The sequence below is a fragment of the Heterodontus francisci genome, chromosome 30 (genome assembly GCF_036365525.1).
Source record: "Heterodontus francisci isolate sHetFra1 chromosome 30, sHetFra1.hap1, whole genome shotgun sequence".
In the NCBI taxonomy this organism is placed as follows: Eukaryota; Metazoa; Chordata; class Chondrichthyes; order Heterodontiformes; family Heterodontidae; genus Heterodontus; species Heterodontus francisci.
In genome coordinates, this window is record NC_090400.1 from 7,062,162 (window position 1) to 7,081,138 (window position 18,977).

The 18,977-nt window shown below is 47.3% G+C and overlaps 1 protein-coding gene across 7 annotated transcripts in view; it reads left to right on the forward strand.

Annotated features, from left to right (window-relative positions):
- Positions 1-18,977, forward strand: part of camkk1a (calcium/calmodulin-dependent protein kinase kinase 1, alpha a) — a 362,000-nt gene that overhangs the window by 13,822 nt on the left and 329,201 nt on the right. The window contains exon 1 of one of the 7 annotated variants that reach the window (XM_068010059.1): positions 10,047-10,309. The exons of the other annotated variants lie outside the window; for them this stretch is intronic. The gene's annotated coding sequence lies outside the window, so the exon portion shown is untranslated. Of the gene's footprint in view, positions 1-10,046; positions 10,310-18,977 lie in introns of those variants that run through there. 7 annotated transcript variants of the gene reach the window in all.

The window sequence follows — 18,977 nt, forward strand, 5'->3', positions numbered from 1 at the left end:
GCCGACCACCAACTACCCATTTATACTAATCCTACATTAACCCCATATTCTCTACCACATCCCCACCATTCTCCTACCACCTACCTACACTCGGGGCAATTTACAATGGCCAATTTACCTATCAACCTGCAAGTCTTTGGAGGTGGGAGGAAACCGGAGCAGCCGGCGGAAACCCACGCAGACACAGGGAGAACTTGCAAACTCCGCACAGGCAGTACCCAGAATCGAACCCGGGCCGCTGGAGCTGTGAGGCTGCGGTGCTAACCACTGCACCACTGTGCCGCCCTATAAAAAGGGAAGTCTTGCTACAGCTGTACAGGGCATTGGTGAGACTGCACCTCGAGTACTGTGTACAGTTTTGGTCTCCTTACTTAAGGAGGCATTGGAAGCAGTTGAGAGAAGGTTTGGTAGGCTGATTCCTGGGATGAAGGGGTTTTCTTATGAGGAAAGGTTGAACCTATACTCATTGGCTTTTAGAAGAATGAGGGGTGAACTTATCGTAACATATAAGATTCTGAGGAGGCTTGACAGGGTAGATGCTGAGAGAATGTTTCCCCACCTGGGGAAATCTAGAACTAGGGGCCACAGTTTCAAAATAAGGGGCCTCCCATTTAAGACGGAGGTGAGGAGGAATTTCTTCTCTCATTGGAATTCTCTACCCCAGAGAGCAGTGGAGACTGGGTCATTGAATATATTCAAGGCTGAGTTGGACAGATTTTTGATCGACAAGAGAGTCAAGGGTTAGGGGGGGGGGTGTTCGTCAGGACACAGTCAGATCAGCCATGGTGGAACAGGCTTGAGGGGCCTACTCCTGTTCCTATTTCTTATCTTAAGAGCTCTTAAACTCCAAAAGCAAGTTGTCCTAGATTATGGTGAGGTGACCAGGGTTGGGGAGTCGTGCCAATAGAAAGAGGAGCCAGTGGGAATAGCAGGACGTGGATTGGGGAGCCCAGTAAAACAGCACAAGAATTGGTGGCTGGGTTAGAAGGTCAAAAAGACAAGAAAAACGATTCATTGCAAACAGAATTGCCCAAGAGGTTGAAATTGGATGACGTAAACTTGAAGAAAATTCAGCAATGCTTTACCCTAATGGGGAATGCACAACAGCTTGAGGGATGGAGCCTCAAGCACTGCTGTGTAAAGAGATCTATGTGGGTACAAAATGAAGATGGGAGAGGAAAGGCAAGTAGCTAAAAGGAGGGAGAGTTTGGGAAAAGAAGTAAATATAGAAAAGTAAGGGAACATTAAAAGAAGTCCAAGATAGAAGATGAAAAGTTGCCTAGAAAGAAATCAAGATGGCAATGAGGTGGGGTGGGAGGGTGGGTGGTGAAGAGAAAGCGAAAGTTGAAAAAGTTACTCCATAGTATGTCGCAGTTCCTCAACCTCTACCATTCCCTGCTTGTATATACATGACCAGCAGAGCCACTCGGTCACATACTAGACCCCAATCAGGTTTGGGGTAGGGTAATTGGGCAGCAGGGGTGGAAAAAGCTTCCCCCTTTGTGTTCATATACTCATTTCTTGAGTCTCATTTCACTAGTATCTGCCACTTTAATTCGACTTATGCCTTGCATTCGTGTCGGTCCGACTCTTCTTGCCATTTACCATACCCAACTAGGGTTATAATTGGAATGTATTACTAACTTTGCAGTGAGTATATCCAATTGAAAGAGTAGACATGCTTAAGGTCAAGACAAAGAGTATAGATTTTAGGGTAGGGGTCTCAAAGATGATTAAGGGGATAGTGTTTAGAATAGCTAGGTTAGGGGTAGGGGATGTGTCGGGACTATGTAAAAGTTGTTTAGGTTTAGGAATTAGGTAAGGGTTAGGGTTACCTTAGGGTTAGGGTTAGGTATTAGTCATGATTCAATGGGTAGCTCTTTTGCATGGGAGTCAGCAGGTTATGGGTTCGAGCCAAACCAGGGCTGACACTCCAGTGAAGTACTGAGTAAAAGATTCCATGGCAAAACTTTGGTAGATGTTCTGATCACCTTTTATTTCTTAACCAACGACACCAAAACAGATTAATTCATACACTGTTTATGGACTTGGTGTGTGGATATTGGCTGCTGGACTTCAAATAGAATTCATTGGCTGTGAAGCAATTTGGAACATCCTGAGGATGTGAAAGATGCTATATAAATACAATTTTCTTTTTCTCTTTGCTAATTTTAGTGAAAATGTAGATCTGATCGTAATCTATGCAAAATATAACAAACCATCATTAATAATATCACAAAGTCTATTCAAGGGAAGCAGTTAAATGAAACACCCAAACTCCAATCAAAATTGATCAAATTCCTAAAACACAAAGCTTGATCTGATATAACTGGCTGTAATGTTACTTTATCACTTAGGGTAATGGGCCTTCTCAGAATCGAATCTCTGACCCGTTCTGACAGAATCTCGTAATGAGTTTATACCAGTATCCTCGAGGCTGAGCGATAGATTTTATTTTTTGCCTCTACTCATTTCTATTCACCTATTGAATTTTTAGTGGGTGAACTGGAAGGTTTTAAGAAGGGGAATGCCCCCTCCCCCTGCCTTCTGTGTACCTCTGAACCATACTGCAATACTTGGTCCACTCAACCTTTGGCCCTGTCCACACAACCAAGGAACTGTGGCAGTCAGGGTGGTGGGGAGTAAGAGACTGCTTTCATAAAACATTTCAGCCCAACATCAGCTACCGCAGCCACTTCATCTGGCACAGAGCCTGTCCTTTTTAACAGTCCCCTTCTGAAATCATCAATCCCAACCCTATAACCAAGGTTTACTGTCAGCCCAAACTCTAGCCCTCCGACTAAACCCAAGCTCCACCTTTAAAAAGAGCAAGTTCCTCTGACTCTAACGCAGGAAAGTTTTATTCAGAGAGTAGGTTACAAGGCCATGGGAAGTAGGAACAAAGTGAGAAGGACATGGCAGTGATAGACATTGATGCAGACGTGGAAGATTGAATCAGTTAAAGATAATGCTGTGAGCAAATCTCATGCCAATCTCTGTGCTTATGTAAGTGACTCTAATCAACACCATCTCAGCATAGTGTTACAAGGACGTTGTCTTCTTGCTGCCAAGTTCTTCTCATTGAAAAGCTCAATAATAGGAGTAGCTTTGAGCACTTGAGATGCTCACACTTGGCATCTTCCAAGAGGTGTGATGGCCATTCATAATCGTTCTGGTTCTCCTCTAGCACCTCTGCTCCTCAGCACAGAGCTCCTTCACAGCCTCTTCGCCTTTTTATCATTTGTTTGATGCTACGGCTTCTTGCTGTCCTTGCATGTTCCAGCGTAGCACCTCTTGTGGTCATTTTTGGGTCTGGCCTCTCCTGGGCCAATATCCAATGCTTCCCGAACACCATTTCCCACCTCAGTGGTTCTTAAGCCCTTTCAATACTTCCAACCATCACCATAGAACCATAGAAAAGTTAAGGCACAGAAGGAGGCCATTCATCCCATCGTGTCTGTGCCAGCCAGCCAATCTAATCCCACCTTGAAAGCACCTGGTCCATAGCCTTGCAGGTTACAGCACTTCAGGTGCAGGTCCAGGTGCCTTTTAAAAGAGTTGAGGGTTTCTGCCTCCAACACCGATCTGGGCAGTGAATTCCAGGTTTTTCCTCATGTCCCCTCTAATCCTTCTACCAATCACCTTAAATCTATGCCTCCGGTAATTGACCTCTCTGCTAAGGGAAACAGGTCCTTCTTGTCTACTTTATCTAGGCCCTCATCATTTTGTACACCTCAATTAAGTCACCCCTCAGCCTCCTCTGTTCTAAGGAAAACAACCTTAGCCTATCCAATCTTTCCTCATAGCTGCAACTTTCGAGCCCTGGCAACATTCTTATAAATCTTCTCTGTACTCTCTTCAGAGCAATTATGTCCTTCCTGTAATGTGGTGACCAGAACTGTACACAATACTCCAACTGTGGCCTAACCAGTGTTTTATACAGTTCCAGCATTATATCCCTGCTTTTGTATTCTATAACTCGGCCAATAAAGGAAAGCATTCCATATATCTTCTTCGCCACTCTATCTATCTGTCCTGCCACCTTCAGGGACCTGTGGACATGCTCTCCAAGGTCTCTCACTTCTTCTACACCTTTCAGTATCCTCCCGTTTATTGTGTATTCCCTCGCTTTATTTGCCCTCCCCAAATGCTTTACCTCATACTTCTCCAGATTGAATTGCATTTGCCACTTTTCCGCCCACTCAACCAAACAATCGATATCATTCTGGAGTCTACAGCTATCCTCTTCACTAACAATTACACGGCCAATTTTTGTGTCATCAGCAAATTTCCCTATCATGCCTCCCATATTGAAGTCCAAATCATTAATATATATCACAAACAGCGAGGGACTGAGCCTGTGGAATACCACTGGAAACTGCTTTCCAAACACAAAAACATTGTCGACGATTACCCTTCGTTTCCTGTAACTGAGTCAATTTTGGATCCAAGCTACCACATTCCTCTGTATTCCTTGGGCTTTCATTTTACTGACCTGTCTGCCATGTGAGACCTTGTCAAATACCTTACTAAAATCCATGTAGACCACATCCACTGCACTACCCTCATCAATCCTTCTTGTTACTTCCTCAAAAAATGCAATTAAGTTAGTAAGACATGCCCTTCCCTTAACAAATCCAAGCTGACTATCCCTGATTAATCCATGCAATTTTACACGGGGCAGTGGCGGCGAGAAAGGGCCCGCCCAGCTCAGGCCAATCACGGCCCTTGAGTGGCCAATTAACTGGCACTTAAGGGCCTCCTCCTGCCTCCGCGGGTATTTTACCCTTGGCGGCCGGAAGGCAGAAACGTCAAGAACCCCGCCTGGTAAAAGCAGGCAGCCTTCTTGCGGGCTGGGGTGGGCCCTCCTGATCAGGCCCCTGGGCCCACGGAGGGTCACCCCTGAAGCCACAACTGCCCCCAATGTACAACACTACCCTGCCCCCCCCAACTGATGCCCCTTGCCTTGCTGGGGAGCGGCCAATTGTCCCCAGTGAGACCCTAAAAACTTACCTATCTTCTGGGGCCGTCCTTCACCTTGCTTCCGATGGCTGGGTTTAGTCCTAGCAATGGCCACTGCTCCCGGTGGCGCTGCTGGGACTAAGAGCTGCTAGCCCACTGTTGGCCAGCAGCTCCATTAGGTGGGACTTCCTGCCTCAAGGAGGTGGAAGTCCCACCTAAGACCAATTAAGGGCCTGGGGAGTGAAAAATCTCGGCCTGGCTCCCCAGGCCCGGCAGAGGCAGGCTTGCCACCGACTTTTCAGCCAGTGGGCGAGGCCTCGCGCCCAACGAAAAATTCTGGCCATTAGGTCAGATAACCAGAAGCTTGGTCAAAGAGTTAGGTTGTAAATGAGGAAAGCGAGGCAGAGAGGTGTAGTGAGGGCATTCCAGAAATTGGGGCAGCTGAAGGCATGGCCACCAATGGTGGAGTGATTAAAATCAGGGATGCAAAGAGGCCAGAATTGGAGGAGTGCAGATCTGAGGGTTGTGGGGCTGGAAGAGGTTACAGAGATAGGGAGAGACGTGGCCATGGAGGGATTTGAAAACAAGGATGAGAATTTTTAAATCAAGACTTTTCTGGACCGGGAGCCAATATAGATCAGCGAGCACAGAGTTAGGGAAACAGGAATGGTGTGAGTTAAGACATGGGCAACAACATTTTGGATGATCTTAAATTTACGGAGAGTAGAATGTGGGACAACAGCCAGGAATGTATTGGAATAGTCAATTCTTGACGTAACGAAGGCATGAATGAAGGTTTCAGCAGCCGATGAGCTGAGACAGGGGTGATATTATGGAGGTGGAAATAGGCGGTCTTAGTGATGGTGTGAATATGTGATTGGAAGCTCATATCGGGGTCAAATATGACACCGAGGTTGCAAGCAGTTTAGTCTCAGACTGTTGCCAGCGAGAGGGTTGGTGCTGGTAGCTAGGGAATGGAGTTTGGGGTGGAGACTGAAAACAATGGCTTCAGTCTTCCCAATATTTAATTTCTTTAACTCACTTCATCATTGCCGTCACATGACATTCCCATTCGTGCTATCATAACCCAGCTACCTCAGACAGTGTTCCAGATACTAGATCACAGTCTCGCCATGTGTTCCCATTCCATGTGGTTACCCCAGGTTGAGGTGTTCCACACTTTCACCCAGACCATGCTGCCCCTCACCTGCTCCTGCCCACTCTTATCATTTCAAACACACTCACCACCCCCAAACCTCCAAAAAAAAAGGGCAAGATTGTGTTGGGTGGGAAGTGAAAATGTCTTGAACCTAAACATAACCTGCTTTGAACTTGTCCACTTCCAGTTTAACTGAGGTGGGGTGGGCCGCTCGTTTAAATATTTTCATGAGGATGCATGCCTCAGGCTTTATCTCTGTTCCAGATTTAACTCTGGTCAGCCTCTTTTCCCAGGCCTCGGGAAACCTTGCAGCTAAAGGGAGGTGAGGACTGCTGCTTGGAACACGCAAGAGCTTTTCCAGCACAGTTGGAGCACCAAGAGGAGTGGGAGAGCTTCCACCCCAGCCCACGAAGCAACTCTGTTAACCTAACCACCCCAGTATTCGCACCCCTACCCCCTACCCACACCCCCCCCCCCACCCCGCCATGATCTGACACCGTCCCATTTTCCTCCATGTCCTGCACTCACCGCCTGGCTCCCCCATTATTCCCTAAGGCCCCCCCCACCATGATCATCTTCCCTCCTCCCACAGTCTCCTCAGCACCCCTCGATGTTCCCCTCAATCGCTTTCTAGGCTCTGCAGCTGCAGCCTGTGCTACAGGCCTTCCTGAGCGACAGCCAGACAGCCTGCAAATCTGGCTGGCTGTGGCAGGGTAACGGGTTCCAGAAATGTTAATCAGGCCCGATTAAATTGGACAGGACCTGGGGGAAGCCCCTTTCTCTGGGTTTCCTGACTGCAAAGCTGTCCCCCTGCTCCTTCCTTGGGGCCTTAATCCCTCCTGGCTCAAATCTCAGCTTCACTCAGCAGCCGTCCAAATTGACAAGGAAACAGAAGAAACAAATGCTTGACAGTCAGGGCTATCCACACACACACACACACACACACACACACACCATAAATGATAACTCTCTGGATTAGTATACAGTATAATGATCATACCATAAATATATCAAATACTTTGTGTTCACACGACATGCCAATTCCCAATCTGTCCAAATTGTAGGATATTATTTCTACAGTAGCCTTTGTGAATATGCAGGTCTCATTCGACGTTTGCTGTACAGGATTTGGTTCCATGATCAAGAATATTGGACATAACCGTGGTCACATAGGAGCCAGACAGATAGAAGTGCACATCTGATGAAAATAATTTTAGGTTGATTCCAAAACATTGCATTCAATTTCGATGTTCATCTGACGCTGGTTCTTCTGTGATTGGTGTGTGGCGTGGCAATGCCCAATGCTGCACACATTTCCATCAATGCAGCCAGAGACTCTGCTCCTTGGCGATTTGCTCTTCCATTTTTTTTTTAATGCATTTAGACAAGCAGATAAAGTGTGTCTGTAACCTCCTGTGCTAAGGAACAACAGTCTCTATTTCTTGCTAGGTGAAAGGAATCTGCAGCATAGATAGTCTGGTTCCTCTCCCAGCTGTAAGTACTGCAGTGACTATCAAAAGCTGGGGATTCTGGGTTAGCAGCTAACAGATAACAAGCACGATTAAACACATCGCTGCTGAAGGGAGCGGCAGGAGGCTGCGGCTTGGGACTGTCTCTGGCAATTATTTAAGATCGGGGTTGGTGTGGGGCAGGAGGAGGTCCGAGCAATGCAATGGAAGGGAGGGAGGGAGGCAAAGATCGGGGGTTGCTGTGTGGGGAGAGGGGCGCAGTTAGCCGATTGTTGCAGTGAGAAGAGGTTGTGATCAGCAGTAGGTTTACTTGAGGGGTGGGGGGTGGTGACACTCTCCTCCGGGCTCACCGGCAGTGCTCTAAGTACCACTCACCTGTTTGAGCTGTTTGCCCCGTCTCCATTTCGCTGCCAGGTTTCCTGGGCTGGCCAGCATTAAATTTAAAGCAACTGCACTGTGGGAGCCTAATTTAAATGTTACGGTCTCTCTGGAGAGCGGGAAACAGTCACATCACCCAACTCGCCACTGTTAAAACGGTGGCAGTCGAGTATGCCGCGTGCTTGGGTCAAGTTTCTCTTTTTAAATTATAACCAGCACCCCCTCCCCACCCCCCAGCCTGATCCTCTCCTGCCTGTTGTGTGGCTGGGAAGGGGTTAATATTGACTCTGTCATCAAGAGCTTGGGGGTTTACTAGAATGATCGCAGGGATGAGGAACTTCAGTTGTGTATGGAGAATCTGGGATTGTTCTCCTCAGAATAGAGAAGGATAAAAGGAGATTTAATAGAGAAGTTCAAAATTGAGGGTCGATGGTTTCTCTTGATTGAGCCTGTTTATACTGACAAGAGGGTCAGTAACTGACAGACACAGCTTCAAGATAATTGGTGGGACGGGGGTGGGGGTGGGGTGACGAAGAAATTTGTTTTCAATAAGTGCAGTGAGTTATTATGATCAGGAAGGCACTGCCTGAACTGGTGATGGAAGCAGGTTCAATTGTAACTTTCAAAAGGGAATTGAATACATGCTTGAAAAGGAGACATTTGCAGGGATGTGTGGAAAGAGCAGGGGAGTGGGACACACTGCATAGCTCAGTCTGTCAGCTATGGCTCAGTTGGTCGCTCTCTCGCCTGAGTCAGAAGATTGTGGGTTTCAGTCCCACTCCAGGACTTGAGTGCAACAACTTTTAGCCTGACACTCCAATGCGGTACTGAGGGAGTGCGGCACTGTCGGAGATGCCAGCTTTCAGGTGAGATGTTATACTGAGGCCCCGTCTGCCCTCTCTGTAGGGTGTAAAAGATCCCATGGCACCATTTCGAAGAATAGGGGAGTTATCCCTGGTGTCCTGATCAATATTTATCCCTTGATAAACATCACAAAAACAAATTATCTGGTCACATTGCTGGGAGCTTGCTCTGTACAAATTAGCTGTTGTATTTTCGACAGTACAACAGTGACTACATGTCACAAGTAGTTTATTGGCTGTAAAGTGCTTTGTGATGTCCAATGGTCATGAAAGGCACTATATAAATACAAGTTTTTTTCTTTGTCAAAGGGATAGCACAGGCACGATGGGCCAAATGGCTGTGGAGCTGTGATCAGGTTAATGGGCAGCGGATTTGACCCTTACTTTTTTCAGGGCTTTACTGTGCTGTAGCTCACAATCTGAAAGTTGGATTGTACAAAATGTGTCAGTGTGGGTTACACCAACAAGAACATTGCTGTACGTTCTCTTTGAGTTCTGCATCTGTTGAGCAGAGTTTCTGCCTCACATTTTTCTCAAGTGTTTGAGAGCTTCAGTCACATGACTGATTCCCCACCCAGCCGCCTGCTCCAATCTTTCCTTCCTCTTGCTTAAGCCCATGTTCACCCTGCCCCAACTTCTCCTCTTCCCTCCTGACCTTTGCCCCATAACCCCTGTACCAACCCCATCATCCTCCAAGACTCGGGTGCCTCCCATCCCAGTGCAGCCCCAGTTCTGGCCCTCTGATGCATTGTTCTTTCTGTACATTTCAGAGGTTGGAGCCCTTTGGGGAGATGAGGGGAGAAAGAGCGAAGATTAGCAAACGAGGAAGAGGAGAGGAAGAAAGGTAAAATGAGAGGCAGACGAAAAAGAGAGAGAAAAGGGAGGCGGCAGAGAGAAAGGAGAGCTGTAAAGAAAGTTAGAAATATAGACTCAGGTGGCAATAAGACAAAGACAAATAGAGTCAATACGAGAGAGTGGAAGAGAATCTGCAGTGACAGGCAGGCAGAAAGAATTAGCGAAGGAGAGAGAGAAACATTTCACATTTTTGTTCATGAGCAATTTCATGGGAGCCCAGCCCTGTAACCAGATGGAGAGTGCTTTGAGTGCTGCTTTCGTTTGTACAGCAAATGCCAAATCCCCTGCAATCAGGAAGTTCTCACTTGATAAGTTCCTCCTTTTTTTTTAGTTAAGCAACAAGTGTTTGTGAAATCAGGAAACAAAACACTGCAAAAACAAAAAAATTAGAGTAATATACTAGTAGATGCCACTTTATACAAGTGTTTCCATTTCTGCTGAGCCCCTCTAAAGTGGTTGCCCATTGAATGCTAAGCCCTGGTAAACAACTACCTCTACCACCACCACCACAAGTAAATGCCATTTATAGAGCACCTAGGATAGTGTCCCAATGTGCTTCACAGACTTGTAATCCGATGAAACACCAAGCCAAAGGAGATTTCAGGACGAGCTTGGTCAAAGAGGTAAGTTTTAAAGGAGGGGGAGGGGTGAGAGGGCAAGTGAGGGAATTCCAGATCTTACGACCTGAGCAGCCGAAGGCATGGCCACCAATTATGGTGCAAAAAAATTGCGGATGATCAAGCGGCCATAATTGGAGGAACACTGAGTTCTCGGAGGGCTTTAGGGCTGGAGAAGTTATAAAGATGCTGATCAAAAAATTTAGTTCTGTAGCACCACTGGAGCTGCTGCTATGGAATCCGGAGGCCATCAAGATGTTGGGCGCAGTGCTTCCAGTCACTTCCTGCACAGCACCTCATGCTAGGAGGGGCACTAGCACAGGTGGGCCGTCTGTGCACTGGAAGCTTTGACAGTGGGCAGATTGTGATGTCAAATAGCCTCTCAAACTGAATTAACACAGCACTGTACTTAGATTTCCAGAAGGTATTTGATAATGTGCCACTTCAAAGGTTATGGTGGAAAATAAAAGCTCATGGAGTAGGGAGTAACATATTGGCATGGATGGAAGATTGGCTAACTAACAGGAAACAGAGAGTAGGTATAAATGGGTCATTTTCTGGTTGGCAAGGTGTGCCACAGGGATCAGTGCTGAGGCCTCAACTTTTTACAGTTTATATAAATGACTTGGATGAAGAGGCCAAAGGTATGGTTGCGAACACCTTAGAAATAGTATAAAAATACAAGGTTCTGCAGCAGACACTTAGAAGGATTGTATCATCAACAATGCTTCTCAATTACGGGCCATTTAAGGTACAAGTTTACTTTAAATTTTGATGGATATTCTGGATATTCTAAGATAATTTTGCTGTAACATTAGCAAGGTTAAACTTTTGGATTCTATGTTAGAAATAAGAATATATGTTATATCTCTCAGTAATATTTGATATTGTGATATACTTATCCACTTCAGAAGTTTATTACATGTTAAATTCTTGAATAAATATATAAATTTATATATCGTCTTATGTATTCAACTTCAAGAATCCCCTCTCTGTATCTCTTTAAGTGGAGAGATACGTTTTGAAGACAGTTTCCCAGACCCTGATAATATCCGGGATATTTATGACTTAGCCATAAAAATATTAGAAATAGACTATCCGAAAGATGGTAAAATCCTCTGTTGGTTTTCTTTCTTTGAGGGAAAGCTAGTACAATTCTTTGGACCCAAATAAGTGTCTGAGAATTTGTCTGGTTTGAACTTGATTCAAGGAGATTTGTGGGGATGTGCTCCTGATTTGGTTTAGTCCTTACAAGGGGTTAAAGTCATAAATCACTTCAACGAGACTGATACCTGGAATGGGTGGGTTGTCAAATGAGGAAAGGTTGGATAGGCTTGGCATGTATCTGCTGGAGTTTCGAAGAGTCAGAGGCGCCTTGTTTGAAACATATAAGATTCCAAGGGGTCTTGACAGGGTGGATGAGGAAAGGATGTTTCCTTTTGTGGGAAAATCTAAAACTCGGGGTCACTGTTTACAAATAAGGGGTCGCCCATTTAAGACAGAGATGAGGAGAAATTTTTTCTCTTCGAGGGTCGTGAGTCTTTGGAACTCTTCCTCAAAAGGCGATAGAAGCAGAGTCTTTGAATATTTTTAAGGCAGAGTTAGATAGATTCTTGATAAGCAAGGGTGTGAAAGGTTATTGGTGGTAGGTGGGAATATAGAGTTGAGGTTACAATCAGATCAGCCATGATCTTGTTGAATCACAGAGCAGGCTCGAGGGGCTGAGTGGCCTACTCCTGCTCCTAATTCATATGCCACACATGTTCCACAAACTTGGATTACACAGGTCCAGGGACTGCCCTGAGCTAACCATTCACACATGCATGACCCCCCACTTCCGCCCACTAGTGTTACTTAAAGGGCCAACAATCTAACTTGCAGGTGAGGTGCTTTTGACTTATTTGTTCTTGCAGAGTTCGTGGACGAACTGTGCGTTCTTGGAGTTTTGGTGATTTGCTGGTTTGGAAAGGGAGTGTTGCTGCATCGAGACAGGGAGGTCAGACGAGTTTCCTGACTCCTCTGACTGTACCACTTCAGCACGGGTGGCAGCAGTCTGAGCTGGCTGGCTAAGAGGCAACACCAGGGGCACTGGTGGAGGGTGCCAATGGTGGGAGTACAATTGTTGTCTAGAGGGGACAGAAGGTTCGTGCTCCACAGAGCTACTGGCACATGCCTGGGGTGCTGCCTCCGCAACCCAAGTTTGCTGGACGTCTGAGAGATCCTGCAAACCCCTTTGAGCACTGAGATCTGCAGCCATGTCACCAGCAATCTGTGCCTGAGTGTCAGCGGTCTAAATTTCGTCTGAGTTTCCACTGCTGCACTAAGGCATTGGGTGGCTTCTACCTGTGCTCCACAATGGAGGTTGAGAGAGCAACCACCAGGCGCTGCATCACAGGCACGTCCACAAGTGCTGTTGTGGAGTTGGCCACCACTTCCATGCTGGAAGGATGGGTGCCAAGCTCTGCACAAGCCCTATGCCAAATTGGAACTGGACTCCTCTATGCTCCTTGACAGTGACAGGAGGCTATTGAACAGGCCTGCCAATGCACCAAGCATCTCAGCACCAGCCCTGTGCCAATGCCAGTTTGTGAGCTGGTGGCTGCAAGTGCCAGATCAAGTGACGGTGCTTCTTCGGAGGCCTGCAGCAGTTCTCACATTTCCCACTGAAGCTGCTCTGCTTGGCCAGGCCGCACTTGGGTGTCTGAAAGCAGAAAATCAGAAGGGGAAGGCTGGGGTGAGGGAAAGCAAGAGCTTCATAGTTACATAATCTGCAGTTCACACTTCATGACAGATAGCAGGATGAGAACGAGGTGGGATTTGAGAAGGGGCACAAGGCAGGAACAAGGAGGTGGTGGCGTAGTGGTATTATCACTGGACTAGTAACCCAGAGACCCAGGGTAATGATCTGGAGACATGGGTTCATGCTCCTGTCACAGCAGAAGGTGGAATTTGAATTTAATTAATAAATCTGGAATTAAAAAGCCAGTCTAATGATGGCCATTAAATGATTGTCGATTGTTGTAAAAACCCATCTGGTTCACTATTGTCCTTGAGGGAAGGAAATCTGCTGTCCTTACCTGGTCTGGCCTACATGTGACTCCAGACCCACAGCAATGTGGTTAACTCTTACATGCCCTCTGAAATGGCCTAGCAAGCCACTCAGTTATATCTAACCGCTACGAAGTCAATAAAAAGGAATGAAACTGAACGGACCACCCGGCATCGACCGAGGCACTGGAAACGACAACGGCAAACCCAGCCCTGTCGACCCTGAAATGTCCTCCTTACTAACATCTGGGGGCTTGTTCCAAAGTTGGGAGAGCTGTCCCACAGACTAGTCAAGCAACAGCCTGACATAGTCATACTCACGGAATCATACCCTACAGACAATGTCCCAGACACAGCAATCACCATCCCCGGGTACGTCCTGTCCCACCGGCAGGATAGACCCACCAGAGGTGGTGGGACATTGGTCTACTGTAGGGAGGGAGTTGCCCTGGGATTCCTCAACATCGACTCTGGACCCCATGAAGTCTCATGGCATCAGGTCAAACATGGGCAAGGTAACATCCTACTGATTACGACCTACCGCCCTCCCTCGGCTGATGAGTCAGTACTCCTCCATGTTGAACACCATTTGGAGGAAGCACTGAGGGTGGCAAGGGCACAAAATGTACTCTGGGTGGGGGACTTCAGAGTGGCTCGGTATCACCACCACTGATCGAGCTGGCCGAGTACTAAAGGACATAGCTGCTAGACTGGGTCTGTGGCAGGTGGTGGGGGAACCAACACGAGGGAAAAACATACTTGACCTTGTCCTCACCAATCTGCCTGCCACAGATGCTTCTGTCCATGACTGTATTGGTAGGAGTGACCACCACACAGTCCTTGTGGAGACGAAGTCCCACCTTCAAATTGTGGATACCGTCCACCGTGTTGTGTGGCACTATCACCATGCTAAATGGGATAGATTTTGAACAGATCTGGCAATGCAGAACTGGGCATCCATGGGGCGCTGTGGGCCATCAGCAACAGCAGAATTGTACTCAAACACAATCTGTAACCTCATGGCCTGGCATATTCCCCACTCTACCATTACCATCAAGCCAGAAGACCAACCCTGGTTCAATGGAGAGTGCAGGAGAGCATGCCAGGAGCAGTACCAGGCATACCTCAAAATGAGGTGTCAACCTGGTGAAGCTACAACCCAGGACTACTTGCATGCCAAACTGTATAAGCAGCATGCAATAGACAGAGCTAAGCGATCACATAACCAACGGATCAGATCTAAGCTCTGCAGTCCTGCCTCATCCAGTCGTGAATGGTGGTGGACAATTAAACAACTAACAGGAAGAGGAGGCTCCACAAATATCCCCATCCTCAATGATGGGGGAGCGCAGCACATCAGTGCGAAAGATAAGGCTGAAGCATTTGCAACACTCTTCAGCCAGAAGTGCCGAGTTGATGATCCATCTCAGCCCCCTCCTGAAGTCCCCAGCATTACTTCAGCCAATTCGATTCACTCCGCGTGATATCAAGAAACAACTGAAGGCACTGGATACTGCAAAGGCTATGGGTCCTGACAATATTCCAGTATAGCTACAACACTGACCTCTACCCGGCAATGTGGAAAATCGCCCAGGTATGTCCTGTACACGAAAAGCAGGACAAGTCCAACCCGACCAATTACCACCCCATCAGTCGACTCTCAATCATCAGTAAAGTGATGGAAAGCGTCATTAACAGTGCCATCAAGCAGCACTTGCTGAGCAATAACCTGCTCAGTAATGCTCAGTTTGGGTTCTGCCATGGCCACACAGCTCCTGACCTCATTACAGCCTTGGTTCAAACATAGACAAAAGAGCTGAACTCAAGAGGTGAGGTGAGAATGACTGCCCTTGACATCAAGGCAGCATTTGACCGAGTATGGCATCAAGGAGCCCTAGCAAAACTGAGGTTAATGGAAATCAGGGGGAAAACCCTCCGCTAGCTGGAGTCATACCTAGCGCAAAGGAAGATGGCTGTGGTTGTTGGAGGTCAATCATTTGAACTCCAGGACATCACTGCAGGAGTTCCTCAGGGTAGTGTCCTAGGCCCAACCATCTTCAGATGCTTCATCAATGACCTTCCTTCAATCATAAGGTCAGAAGTGGGGATGTTTGCTGATGATTGCACAATGTTCAGCAACATTCACAACTCCTCAAATACTGAAGCAGTCTGTGTAAAAATGCAGCAAGACCTGGACAATATCCAGGCTTGGGCTGATAAGTGGCAAGTAACATTCGCACCACACAAGTGCCAGGCAATGACCATCTCCAACAAGAGAGAATCTAACCATCTTCCATTGACATTCAACAGCATTACCATCGCTGAATTCCCCCACTATCAACATCCTAGGGTCTACCATTGACCAGAAATTGAACTGAAGTAGCCATATAAATACCGTGGCTACAAGAGCAGGTCAGAGGCTCGGAATTCTGAGGCGAGTATCTCACCTCCTGACTCGCCAAAGCCTGTCCACCATCTACAAGGCACAAGTCAGGAGTGTGATGGAATTCTCTCCACTTGCCTGGATGGGTGCAGCTCCAATAACACTCAAGAAGCTCGACACCATCCAGAACAAAGCAGCCCGCTTGATTGGCACACCATCCACAAACATTCACTCCTTCCACCACTGACGCACAGTGGCAGCAGTGTGTACCATCTACAAGATGCACTGCAGCAACGCACCAAGGCTCCTTCGACAACACCTTCCAAACCCGCAACCTCTACCACCTTGAAGGACAAGGGCAGCAGATACATGGGAACACCACCGCCTGCAAGTTCCCGTCCAAGTCGCACACCATCCTGACTTGGAACTATATCGCCGTTCCTTCACTGTCGCTGGGTCAAAATCCTGGAACTCCCTTCCTAACTGCACAGTGGGTGTACCTACCCCACATGGACTGCAGCAGTTCAAGAAGGCAGCTCACCACCACCTTTTCAAGGGCAATTAGGGGTGGGCAATAAATGCCAGCCTAGCCAGCGACACCCACATCCCATGAATGAATAAAAAAAAATAATAGTCATCCTGAATGTTCTCAGCGATGCTGGATGCAATGGCTTCTGTTACAGCCGACCCCGTGATGTGGAGCACAGTCTCCTCCAGTGGCCTTAGGTGATGCAGGTATACTTGTTCCCCTCTGGTTCTGCTCTGCTCCCTGCAATTATGGGCCACCTTGTCTTCCAAGAGAGAGGGAAGTATGTCCTTGAATATGTTGCAATGTGTGAGTGATGTGCCTGCCATAGGTGAATAGGTGAAGGTATGTGGAGGCATGAGAGTTGGGTGTGACAATAGCATCATTAGAAGGTGTGTGAAGATGAGGTGGAACATCTGACTATTAGGCCTGAGCCCTGAATGCTTTGGGGTTAGTGATGGGGGTGTGGTGCACTGAGCAGTGTTGAGAGGTTGGTGCTCTGGTGGGTAGGAGATATAATTTGAAGAATTCACTGACATTGACCACCCACATGAGGTCATTTGCACTTCCTCCGGTACTGTTGCCAAGTCCTCGGGGCCAGACTCCAGGAATTCACCTTCCTGGTCACCTGCTCCTGTTCTCTTCAGAGTGTGTTCCTTGAGTGCCTCCTGGCCCCTGTGGAAGAATGGCCTCTCTCCTCCTGTCCAGACCAATTTTTAACCTGGGTGATTTGAAAACAAGGATGAGAATCTTAAATTTGACATCGTGCTGTACCGGACGCCAATATAGGTCGGTGAGTAAAGAGGTAACAAAGTGAACAGGACTTAGTGCGAGTTAGGATAGGAGCAGGTAGTAAATTGAAGCTTATGGCGACTATTTTAGACCAGACTATGAAATTCCACAGTATTGAAATCTTGAGAAAGAATAAATAAAGGAGGAGATGGTGTGAAGATTCTTGATTTTAATATGTGAAAATAGTTTTAGTAATACAAGTAAGATTCCTTGGAGCTTTGATATCGTGAAAGATCTTGCATTTATATAGTGACTTCTGTGACTTCAGAACATCACAAAGTGCTTTTGAAGTGTCGTCACAGTTGTTATGTAAGGAAATGCAGCAGCCATTTTGTGCATAGAAAGATCCCACATCAGCAGTAGTAATGATTAGTTAATCTATTTTAGGTGTGGGTTGTGCGATAAATATTGACCAGGACATTAGGAGAGCACCCCTACTCTGCAGATAGTGCCATGGGATCTTTTACATCCATCAGAAAGGGCAAATGGGGTCTTGGTTTAATGTTTAATCGAAAAGTCAGCAGCCCAGACAATGCAGCACTCCCACAGTACTGCACTGTATTGATAGCCTAAATTATGCGCTGAAGTCTCTGGAGTGGGCCATGAACCCATGACCTTCCAACTCAGAGTGTCGCCACTGAGCCATACAGCGGACCATGGAATTGTCACCACTGAGCCAAACTGTGGACCGTGGAATTCTCACCACTGAGCCATACTGCGGACCATGGAATTGTCACCACTGAGTCATACCTGCGGACCATGGAATTCTCACCACTGAGCCATACTGCGGACCATGGAATTGTCACCACTGAGCCAAACTGCGGACCATGGAATTGTCACCACTGAGCCATACCTGCGGACCATGGAATTGTCACCACTGAGCCAAACTGCGGACCATGGAATTGTCACCACTGAGCTATACCTGCGGACCATGAAATTGTCACCACTGAGCTATACCTGCGGACCATGGAATTGTCACCACTGAGCCATACTGCGGACCATGAAATTGTCACCACTGAGCTATACCTGCGGACCGTGGAATTGTCACCACTGAGCCATACTGCGGACCGTGGAATTGTCGCCACTGAGCCATACCTGCGGACCATGAAATTGTCACCACTGAGCTATACCTGCGGACCATGAAATTGTCACCACTGAGCCATACTGTGGACCGTGGAATTGTCACCACTGAGCTATACCTGCGGACCATGAAATTGTCACCACTGAGCTATACCTGCGGACCATGAAATTGTCACCACTGAGCCATACTGCGGACCGTGGAATTGTCACCACTGAGCTATACCTGCGGACCATGAAATTGTCACCACTGAGCCATACTGTGGACCGTGGAATTGTCACCACTGAGCTATACCTGCGGACCATGAAATTGTCACCACTGAGCTATACCTGCGGACCATGAAATTGTCACCACTGAGCCATACTGCGGACCATGGAATTGTCACCACTGAGCTGTACCTGCGGACCATGGAATTGTCACCACTGAGCTGTACCTGCGGACCATGAAATTGTCACCACTGAGCCATACTGCGGACCGTGGAATTGTCACCACTGAGCCATACTGCGGACCATGGAATTGTCACCACTGAGCTGTACCTGCGGACCATGAAATTGTCACCACTGAGCCATACTGCGGACCGTGGAATTGTCACCACTGAGCCATACTGCGGACCATGGAATTGTCACCACTGAGCCAAACTGCGGACCATGGAATTCTCACCACTGAGCCAAACTGCGGACCGTGGAATTGTCACCACTGAGCTATACCTGCGGACCGTGGAATTGTCACCACTGAGCTATACCTGCGGACCATGAAATTGTCACCACTGAGCTATACCTGCGGACCGTGGAATTGTCACCACTGAGCCATACTGCGGACCGTGGAATTGTCACCACTGAGCTATACC